Source organism: Elephas maximus, chromosome 2 (assembly GCF_024166365.1).
Source record: "Elephas maximus indicus isolate mEleMax1 chromosome 2, mEleMax1 primary haplotype, whole genome shotgun sequence".
In the NCBI taxonomy this organism is placed as follows: domain Eukaryota; kingdom Metazoa; phylum Chordata; class Mammalia; order Proboscidea; family Elephantidae; genus Elephas; species Elephas maximus.
This window is the reverse complement of record NC_064820.1, coordinates 102,938,388-102,950,085: the sequence shown is the minus strand read 5'-3', so window position 1 is coordinate 102,950,085 and position 11,698 is coordinate 102,938,388. Positions and strand designations below refer to the sequence as shown.

Sequence of the window (11,698 nt, the reverse complement as noted above, 5' to 3'; positions counted from 1 at the left end):
CGCTGCTGCTGCAGGGGCCAGCAGAGGAGGCTCAGAGCTGACACTTCCTCTCACTGATCAGCCAGGCCAGAGGTCCCGTTGGGTTTACTGGTAACGCAAGAGCCAGGGGTAGGGACAGCCAAGGGCTGCGGAGACCCTTTGGCTCAGCTCTGGGTGTTGTGGAGAGAAGGGTCAGGCAGGAGAGGCTACTGGAAACCACCGTCAGAGCCCAGTCTAGACTGTTGGAGGAGGTGTCTGCTCCCATTTTAACTCTTCCTGCTTAAAAGTCTTCTGTGATGGTAGTTTTTAAATCTGCATTTTTAGCATCTGACAGTGTTTACAAAAAGTGACCAACTGTTTCACTGGGAAGTTGATCACCCCTCTCCAAAGAGCGTTCCCATGTCTCTTGGAATGCTACTTGAATCCACCCTTACGAGTTTGCAAGAGTCCACTGTTACTTGAAACAAGGCATATTTCAACACAAAGTGTTTCTTCAGACATACTAATTTAAGTATTTTACAAGTGATTCTTTAATAAACAATTGCCCTTTTTTCCTAAAATAAAAAAGAGAAAAAAAAAAAAAAACCCTTATGGGACTACAGAAGTGTATGCGGCCTGATGTTGCCCAAATGGACATTATGTGGTACATGACTGTATCTTGAAGGAACAAAAAACTTTTTGCAAACATACAGAGAGACAGCAAGAGAGAGAGAACAGCGACAGAGCCCTGGTGGTACAATGGTTAGCGCCGGTGTGCTCACTGAAAGGCAGCTGGAACCACCAGCATCTCTGATGGAGATAAGAGCCAGTGATCTGCTCCCATAAAGACTGCATACTAGGAAACCCTGTGGGGCAGTTATACTCTCTCCTATAAGGTCACTAGGAGTTGGAATCTACTGGCCAGCACACAGCAACATATATATGTATATACACACACACAAACACACACGGAAACCCTGGTGGTGTGGTGGTTAAGAACTATGGCTGCTAACCAAAAGGTCGGCAGTTCAAATCCACCAGGCGCTCCTTGGAAACTCTATGGGGCAGTTCTACTCTGTTCTATAGGGTCACTATGAGTCGGAATCGACTGGTTGGCAATGGGGTTTAACAACAACGGCGACACAGACTTCACTAAGGGGCAGTGTTGGGTCAGTGGTAGAATCTTCTACTTCCATGAAGCAGTTCTGGGTTAGACTGTTGGCCGATGCACCTCATGTGCAGCCCCACCCACTTTGGAAACCCTGGTGGCGTAGTGGTTAAGAGCTAACCAAAAGGTTGACAGTTTGGCAGTTAGAGTTCACCAGGCGCTCCTTGGAAACTGTATGGGGCAGTTCTACTCCATTCTATAGGATCGCTATGAGTCAGAATCGACTCAATGGCAACAGGTTTATATGCGTGTGTCTGTATATATATGTTGTTGTTAGGTGCCGTCGAGTCGGTTCTGACTCATAGCGACCCTATGCCCAACAGAACAAAACACTGCCCAGTCCCGAGCCACACTCACAATCGTTGTTATGCTTGAGCTCATTGTTGCAGCCACTGTGTCAATCCACCTTGTTGAGGGTCTTCCTCTTTTCCACTGACCCTGTACTCTGCCAAGCATGATGTCCTTCTCCAGGGACTCATCCCTCCTGACAACATGTCCAAAGTATGTAAGACGCAGTCTCGCCATCCTTGCTTCTAAGGAGCATTCTGGTTGTACTTCTTCTAAGACAGATTTGTTTGTTGTTTTGGCAGTCCATGGTATAGTCAATATTCTTCACTAACATGACAATTCAAAGGCGTCAGTTCTTCTTCGGTCTTCCTTATTCACTGTCCAGCTTTCACATGCATATGATGCGATTGAAAATACCATGGCTTGGGTCAGGCGGACCTCAGTCTTCAAGGTGACATCTTTGCTCTTCAACACTTTAAAGAGGTTCTTTGCAGCAGATTTTCCCAATGCAATGTGTCTTTTAATTTCTTGACTGCTGCTTCCATGGCTGTTGATTGTAGATCCAAGTAAAATGAAATCCTTGACAACTTCAATCTTTTCTCCATTTATCATGATGTTGCTCACTGGTCCAGTTGTGAGGATTTTTGTTTTATGTTGAGGTGCAATCCATACTGAAGGCTGTGGTCTTTGATCTTCATTAGTAAGTGCTTCAAATCTTCTTCACTTTCAGCAAGCAAGGTTGTGTCATCTGCATAACGCAGGTTGTTAATGAGTCTTCCTCCAGTCCTGATGCCCCGTTCTTCTTCATAGAGTCCAGCTTCTTGCATTATTTGCTCAGCATACAGACTGAATAGGTATGGTGAAAGAATACAACCCTGACGCACACATTTCTTGACTTTAAACCAATCAGTATCCCCTTGTTCTGTCTGAACAACTGCCTCTTGATCTATGTAAAGCTTCCTCATGAGCACAATTAACTGTTCTGGAATTCCCATTCTTCGCAATGTTATCCATAATTTGTTATGATCCACACAGTCAAATGCCTTTGCATAGTCAATAAAACACAGGTTAACATCCTTCTGGTATTCTCTGCTTTCAGCCAGGATCCATCTGACATCAATGATATCCCTGGTTCCACGTCCTCTTCTGAAACTGGCCTGAATTTCTGTCAGTTCCCTGTCAATATACTGCTGCAGCCGTTTTTGAATGATCTTCAGCAAAATTTTGCTTGCATGTGATATTAACGATATCGTTCTATAATTTCCATATTTGGTTGGATCACCTTTCTTGGGAATAGGCATAAATATGGATCTCTTCCAGTCAGTTGGACAGGAAGCTGTCTTCCGTATTTCTTGGCATAGACGAGTGAGCATCTCCAGCGCTGCATCTGTTTGTTGAAACATCTCAATTGATATTCAATCAATTCCTGGAGCCTTGTTTTTCACCAATGCCTTCAGAGCAGCTTGGATTTCTTCCTTCAGTACCATCGGTTCCTGATCTTATGCCACCTCCTGAAATGGTTGAACATCGACTAATTCTTTTTGGTATAATGACTCTGTGTATTCCTTCCATCTTCTTTTGATGCTTCCTGCTTCATTTAATATTTTCCCCATGGAATCCTTCACTATTGCAACTTGAGGCTTGAATTTTTTCTTCAGTTCTTTCAGTTTGAGAAACACTGAGCGTGTTCTTTCCTTTTGGTTTTCCATGTCCATGTCATTATAATACTTTACTTTGTCTTCTCAAGACGCCTTTTGAAATCTTCTGTTCAGTTCTTTTACTTCATCAATTCTTCCTTTTGCTTTAGCTGCTCAGCGTTCGAGACCAAGTTTCAGAGTCTCCTCTGACATCCATCTTGGTCTCTTCTTTCTTTCCTGTCTTTTCAATGACCTCTTGCTTTCTTCATCGATGATGTCCTTGATGTCATTCTACAACTTGTCTGGTCTTTGGTCACTAGTGTTCAATGCGTCAAATCTATTCTTCAGATGGTCTCTAAATTGAGGTGGGATGTACTCAAGGTCATATTTTGGCTCTCGTGGACTTGCTCTGATTTTCTTCAGGTTCAGCTTGAACTGGCGGTTGGAATGCAAAAGTTGGAAACAAAGGAGAAGGATCAGTATTTGGAAAATATGGCCTTGGTGAAAGAAACGATGCTGGAGATCGAATGATAGAATTTTGCAAGACCAACGACTTCTTCATTGCAAACACCTTCTTTCACCAACATAAATGGCGACTATACACATGGACCTCGCCAGATGGAACACACAGAAATCAAATTGACTACATCTGTGGAAAGAGACGATGGAAAAGTGCAATATCACCAGTCAGAACAAGACCAGGGGCCGACTGTGGAACAGACCATCAATTGCTCACATGCAAGTATATATAAGTATGTATATATATGTACACATACATATATGATTATACATATATATAAACCCCAAATGACGACGGTGATAGATATGATGACAATGGTTGTTAATTTTTTTTTTTTTGGTTTGGAAACGTTAATGTGGAAGAACTGTCTCAACAAATGTTTAAATGTTTAAAACTGAATAGCTGCCTAATAACTTAATAAAGTCAAGTAGTTTAAGAATGGCATGGGGACAGTGTCTAACCTCCTCTAACTTCACAAGGAGGAAGGAGAATCACGATCAGCCCAAGGCTGATTCCTATGGGGTGAAGGTCACACATACTTTCTTCCTCCAACCTCTTTACCAATTCTGACACCAACCGTCCCTCCCAGGGGACTCTCTATTTGTCACTAGGTTTGATAATTCATTACCATGGCCACACAAAACTCACAGACCATACTCATAGTTATGAGGTTTATTAGGAAAGTAACAGGTTATAATTCAGGTTCAGGAATGCTCAAGGTACAGTTCTTTGATCAGGACAGCCACTTCTCAGTCATGCAGAAGGCAGGCCTCTCTCTGGCCCTCAGCCCTCCTGGCCCAACCTCTGCCCTGCTCAGGCAAGTGTTACAAAGCTCTTTTAGCTTCGCTGGTAAGTGCCCAGAGGCACCCCACTCCACCACTAAGCTTTGATCAGAAGGCGCCCAGCTCTAGCTCCAGGGGTGGGCACACCTAGCTCCACCAAGTGCCTGGAGGCACACTACTCTGGCGGCAAGTCTCCTGCTGGTTTCCTGGTTCTGCTGCCTCTGCTGCCGCCATTTCTCTGCTACTGCTTTCCGCTGTCTCAGGTATTACAGGTCTCTATCTCCTGAGTCAAGGAGGTTCTCAGCACAGGGATCCCAGATCCAAAGGACACCCTCCAGTCCCATCTCTTCTTCTTGGTAGTCATGAGGTCCCCCATTCCCACATCTTGGATGGCTCATTTTAAGCCTAGTAGGACGGTGAAACTGACCAATCCCCTCATCAGGGTTCCACACACCTTACTTGCATGGTCCTACTCCCACAAGGGTGCCATGCACCTTATTTACATTATTAGCAAGCTATCCAATCCCCTTGATGGCCACGAGCACCTCATTTGCACAGTCCTACTCAGTCATTTGGTTGGAGTTACAAAGACTATGGCTAGAAGGGTCAAATTAATGAACTCACTGCACTTCAAGTAGCTACTCTGGAATTCACTACCTTCCTCTACTATATGAGAGATCCAGGTGGGAATCCTGGCTCTGCGTCTTACTGTGGGGCAGGCTGCACAACTTCGCTGCACCAGTAGTTTCCTCCTCTGTAAGAAAGCCTTTTGTAATAATAGCACCTGCCACATATTACAGGGTGAGGAATAAATAATACAAATGCTTTAATACACGTCAAATATTTAGAGTTAGGCCTGACTATGGGAAATACCCAAATAATGTTAGCTGTCATCCCTAAAGTCCTTCCAGCTTTGATAGTTTATAAATCAATGACTTCAAGCTGTACTTAACAGTTTAGTAAAGAGGTCTGCAGTTCTTATACTAAAGTGGTGCTCAAACTAAACAAACCAGTTGTTGTCAAGTCAAACTCATGGCAACTCCATGTGTGTCAGGGTAAAACTGTGCTACACAGGATTTTCAATGGCTGTGACCTTTCCGAAGCAAATCACCAGGGTTTTCTTCTGAGGCTCCTTTGGGTGGGTTCTTACAACTAACCTTTTGGTTAGCAGCCCAGCGCATTTTCATCACTCAGCAGAGCTCAGAGGCCCAGGAGCCACAAAGACAGTCTGGGCGTGGCTGTTCAGTGGATTCTCTGGATTTCTGGAGACCAACATTTGGGAAAGACGGGGCTGTAAACTTTGATATTTTGATAGTAAAGTTTGTTTTAACCCCACCTCCCCCCACCGTGATAGTAAAGTTTGTTTTAACCCCACCTCCCCCCACCGTGAGGCGTCAGGGCCAGGGTGAGACCCAGATTACTCAGAGAGCAAGGTCGGGAGGCCACTCTGACCCGGCGCTACCCTGCGCCAGCGGGTTAACCGTTAACCGGGGCTGAGCCGGGGCCCCGTGAGGCGGTAGGGCTCGCTCAGTGGGGCCGGGAGCAAAGGCCACAGGACAACTGCCTTCCAGCTGCCAGGTCGCCGCAGCCGCAACCGGAAGCCCGCGCTCCGGCCGTGCCGCCGACAGGAAGCAGCGGACGCCGCGAGCCCCGCCTCGCGCAGGCCGCCCAATGGCTACCGGGAAGAACAGAACTTACGGTCCTCGAGTCCCGCGCTCCGTCTCCGCGGGAGGGGCCGCCGAGGCCTCCGCGTGATGCGAATCCGCGAGTCAAAGCACCGCGCTACGCGCGCGGCGCCTCCGCGGGGCGGGGGGGGGGGGGGGCAAAGCTGCCCACGTGACCAGAGAGCGCCCGCCCCAGAGGCCGCCTAGGTGCCCCTGCCGCCAGATGACGTGGCTGATGGTGGGGTCGCTGGCCACTCACGCCCAGTGAGGACCTCCAAACTGGCAGTCTTAATGGTGTGTTTGACAGATATGGGTGGCATCAGTTTATTTTTTTAATTGTTTGTTGATCTCACCACAGTATCTAAATTTTAAATATACCCGACGATCTCACGTCTATGAATCTATCTTATAAAAATATTTGCAAAAGTTTGTCACAATGCATGTAATCCATGTATTTGTTGTTTAGTGCTATCAAGTCGATTCCAACTCACAGTGACCCCATGTGACAGAGTGGAACAATCTCACGGTTTTTGTGGTTGTAATCTTCAGGGAAGCAGATCTCTAGGTCTTTCTCTCGGAGAGCTGCTGGGTGGGTTCTAAGGGCCAACCTTTAGTTACCCACTGAGCGCTTAACCTTTGCATCATGAGGGTTCTTTAATCTATGTATAAGTGTGTTGATTGCAAGGAAAGAATAAGATAAAGTAGTGATCATCAACAGGAAAATGGTTAAATAAAATACAGTGTAGACGTATGAGTTACATTATAGCTGTATACGCAAATGACAAATGCCTTGGGGCAATGAATGTTAAAAAGGCAAAGTATAGAATACTGTATATACTTTAGTATAAATAAAAATTATCTTTAGTGATACAAATATGCAGGTATATATATAAACTTTATCAAAATAATTGAAAAGGAATTTAACGGGTTGCTGTGGGGTGACCATGAGAAATGGTTTTCACTTTCATCTTTTGAACCTTGCAGTAATTTTTGTAAACACGAAGTATGTTCTTTTATAGTAAGATGTCAACTGGCATTATATGGTCAGGCAAATTATGAGCAACTTTTTGTTTTTCTTTCTGTATGTCTCTGAGTTAAAAACAAAAACCCTTATACTTGTGTTCACAGCAGGAGACTAGATGAGTCTGATAGATTTTTCACCAAAGTGTTTCTTGACTCTGTCTTTCCACAGGAGAAAGATGTGGCAGTCAGCTTCCGTGAAGACCACAGCCTTGGAAATCCTATGGGGGAGTTCTACTCTGTCCTGTAGGGTCACTATGAATCCAAATAGATTGGACAGCAATGGGTTTTCCTTATCATCTAGGGTTAAAAAAAAAAAAAGAAAAGTCTCATCAAGTCCTACTCATGGTAACCCTATAGGATGCGGTAGAACTGCCCCATGGGGTTTCCAGCGCTATCTATAATCTTTACAGGAGCACATTGCCACATCCTTCTCCCACAGAGCAGCTGATGGGTTTGAACCACCAACCTTTCAGTTAGCGGCTGAGCTCTTAACCACTCCCACCACCAGGACTCCTTATCTTCCAGTGTCGTTGTTGGTAGTGTTTTTGTGTGTTATCGATTTGATTCTGACTCATAGTGACCCTATATGAGAGAGTAGAACTGCCCTACAGGGTTTCCTAGGCAGAAATCTTTAAAGGAGCAGATTGCCAGGTCTTTCTCCCATGGAGCAGCTCTTGAGTTCGAACCACCGACCCTTCAGTTAGCAAACAAGTGCTTAACCGTTGCAGCACCAGGGCTCCTTTCTTCTAGTGTAGTAGTTCTTAATCCTAGCTATACCTTAGAGTAACCTGTGGAGTTTTAAAAAGCCGCGACACCCACTCTTCACCCCAGACCAATGAAATAAAAATCTCTGGGGGTTAGAGCTAAGGATCAGTATTAAAACAAAACAATAAAAACTTTCCAAGTGATACCAGTGTGAACTCAAGGTTGAGTACCATAATCTGCATTTAGTGTGGTACAAATGGGTTACAGGTATGCTGGCATATTGACCTAGGGACCCAGTGGGCCTGGAGCAGCCTTGTCCATTTACCCCCAGCATCCCATACAAATGATTTTTTTAAATGTTTTTTTCCATGAACCTGAACACGTAAGCCCTCACATGTCTGTCAGTTTGTTGTACTGTGGGGGCTTGGATGTTGCTGTGATGCTGGAAGCTATGCCACTGGTATTCAGATATCAGCAGGGTCACCCATGGAAGACAGGTTTCAGCTGAGCTTCCAAGCTAAGACAGAATAGGAAGAAGGACCTGGCAGTCTACTTTTGGAAAGAATTAGCCAGTGCAAACCTTATGAATAACAGTGACACATCGTCTGATATAGTGCTGGAAGATGAGCCCCGCAGGTTGGAAGGCACTCAAAACACGACTGGGGAAGAGCTGTCTCCTCGAAGTAGAGTCAACTGTAATGACATGGATGGAATAAAGCTTTCGGGCCCCTCATTTGCTGATGTGGCATGACTCAAAATGAGAAGAAACATCCATTAATAATTGGAACCTGGAATGTTCGAAGCATGAATCTAGGAAAATAGGAAATCGTCAAAAATGAAATGGAATGCATAAACATCAATATCCTAGGCATTAGTGAGCTGAAATGGACTGGGAATGGCCATTTTGAATTGGATAATTATATAGTCTACTATGGTGGGAATGACAACTTGAAGAGGAATGGCACTGCATTCATCATCAAAAAGAACATTTCAAGATCTATCCTGAAGTACGATGCTGTCAGTGATAGGATAATATCCATATGCCTACAAGGAAGACCAGTTAATACGACTGTTATTCAAATTTATGCACCAACCACTAAGGCCGAAGATGAAGAAATTGAAGATTTTTATCAGCTTTTGCAGTCTGAAATTGATCAAACATGCAATCTGGATGCATTGATAATTACTGGTGATTGGAATGTGAAAGTTAGAAACAAAAAAGGAGGATCGGTAGTTGGAAAATAATGGCCTTGGTGATAGAAACAATGCTGGAGATTGAATGATAGAATTTTGCAAGATCAATGACTTCTTCATTGCAAATACCTTTTTTCACCAACATAAATGGCAACTATACACATGGACTTTGCCATGGAATACACAGGAATCAAATCGACTACATCTGTGGAAAGGGACTATGGAAAAGCTCAATATCATCAGTCAGAACAAGGCCAGGGGCCGACTGTGGAACAGACCATCAATTGCTCATATGCAAGTTCAAGTTGACACTGAAGAAAATCAGAGCAAGTCCACCAGAGCCAAAGTATTACCTTGACTATATCCCACCTGAATTTAGAGACATCTCAATAATAGATTTGACACATTGAACACTAATGAGCGAAGACCAGACGAGTTGTGGAATGAATGACATCAAGGACATCATCCATGAAGAAAGCAAGAGGTCATTGAAAAGACAGGAAAGAAAGAAAAGACCAAGATGGATGTCAGAGGGGACTCTGAAACTTGCTCTTGAACGTCGAGCAGGTAAAGCAAAAGGAAGAAATGATGAAGTAAAAGAACTGAATAGAAGATTTCAAAGGGCGTCTCGTGAAGACAAAGTAAGGTATTATAATGGCATGTGCAAAGAGCAGGAGATAGAAAACCAAAAGGGAAGAACACACTTGGCGTTTCTCAAGCTGAAAGAACTGAAGAAAAAATTCAAGCCTCGAGTTGCAATAGTGAAGGTTTCTATGGGAAAAATATTAAATGACGCAGGAAGCATCAAAAGAAGGTGGAAGGAAAACACAGAGTCGTTATACCAAGATGAATTAGTCAGTGTTCAACTATTTCAAGAGGTAGCATATGATCAGGAACCGATGGTACTGAAGGAAGAAGTCCAAGCTACACTGAAGACACTGGTTAAAAACAAGGCTCCAGGAATTGACGGAATTCAATTGAGATGTTTCAACAAACAAATGCAGCGCTGGAAGTGGTCACTCATTATGCCAAGAAATTTGGAAGACAGCTAACTGGCTGACTGGAAGAGATCCGTATTTATGCCTATTTCCAAGAAAGCTGATCCAACCGAATGTGGAAATTATCAAACAATACCATTAATATCACATGCAAGCAAAATTTTGCCAAAAATCATCCAAAAGTGGCTGCAGCAGTATATTGATGGGAACTGTCAGACATTCAGGCCAGATTCAGAAGAGGGTGTGGAACCAGGGATATCGTTGCTGATGTCAGATGGATCCTGGCTGAAAGCAGAGAATACCAGAAGGACGCTTACCTGTGTTTTATTGATTATGCAAAGGCATTCCACTGTGTGGATCATAACAAATTATGGATAACATTGTGAAGAATAGGAATTCCAGAACACTTAATTGTGCTCATGAGGAAGCTTTACAAAGATCAAGAGGCAGTTGTTCAGACAGAACAAGGGGATACTGATTGGTTTAAAGTCAGGAAAGGTGTGTGTCAGGGTTGTATCCTTTCACCATACCTATTCAATCTGATGCTGAGCAAATAATCCGAGAAGCTGGACTACGTGAAGAAGAATGGGGCAACAGGATTGGAGGAAGACTCATTAACAACCTGCGTTATGCAGATGACACAGCCTTGCTTGCTGAAAGTGAAGAGGACTTGAAGCACTTACTAATGAAGATCAAAGACCACAGCCTTCAGTATGGATTACACCTCAACATAAAACCAAAAAACCAAACCCAGTGCCGTCGAGTCGATTCCAACTCATAGCGACCCTATAGGACAGAGTAGAACTGCCCCATCGAGTTTCCAAGGAGTGCCTGGCTGATTCGAACTGCTGACCCTTTGGTTGGCAGCCATAGCACTTAACCACTGCACCACCAGGATTTCCCCTCAACATAAAGAAAACAAAAATCCTCACACCTGGACCAATAAGCCATATCATGATAAATGGAGAAAAGATTGAACTTGTCAAGGATTTCATTTTACTTGGATCTGCAATCAAAACCCACGGAAGCAGCAATCAAGAAATCGAAAAACACATTGCATGGGGCAAATCTGCTGCAAAGGACCTCTTTAAAGTGCTGAAAATCAAAGATGTCACCTTGAAGAGTAAGGTGTGCCTGACCCAAGCCATGGTATTTTCAATTGCATCATATGCCTGTGAAAGCTGGACAAAGAATGAGGAAGACTGAAGAAGAATTGATGCCTTTGAATTGTGTTGGCAAAGAATATTGAATACACCATGGACTGCCAAAAGAATGAAAAAATCGGTCTTGGAAGAAGTACAACCAGAATGCTCCTTAGAAGCAAGGCCGGTGAGACTGCATCTTACACACTTTGGATATGTTGTCAGGAGAGATCAGTCCCTGGAGAAGGACGTCATGGTTGCTAAAGTATAGGGTCAGCGGAAAAGAGGAAGACCGTCAACGAGATGGACTGACACAATGACTGCAATAGTGGGCTCAAGCATAACAACAATTGTAAGGATGGCGCAGGACCGGGCTGTGTTTCATTCTGTGGTACATACGGTTGCTATGAGTCAGAACTGACTCAACAGCACCTAACAACAACAACAACATGCAAGATGTAGAGAAGCCCAGATTAATGGATTTGCCTCTAGTGCTAAATTTTTCTGATTCTGTTTGGTTCAATATAGTTTTAGGGTGATCAATAATATTTTATGGAATAATTTCCTTTTTTGGCAGTTTGTTTCACTGACCCAAGCACAAATTAACGACCTAGTTTTG

General features: G+C 43.9%; 1 protein-coding gene across 4 annotated transcripts in view; it reads right to left on the bottom strand.

Annotated features, from left to right (window-relative positions):
• The window catches only part of RFESD (Rieske Fe-S domain containing), a 33,016-nt gene extending 26,861 nt beyond the window's left edge, over positions 1–6,155 (bottom strand). For 3 of the 4 annotated variants that reach the window (XM_049868461.1, XM_049868471.1, XM_049868445.1), the window contains exons 1-2: positions 6,052–6,155; positions 5,511–5,615 (exon numbers count right to left, since the gene is read on the bottom strand). The gene's annotated coding sequence lies outside the window, so the exon portion shown is untranslated. The remainder of the gene's footprint in view (positions 1–5,510; positions 5,616–6,051) is intronic. The other variant, XM_049868451.1, reaches the window with a different exon arrangement.
• Between the last annotated feature and the right edge of the window lie 5,543 nt (positions 6,156–11,698).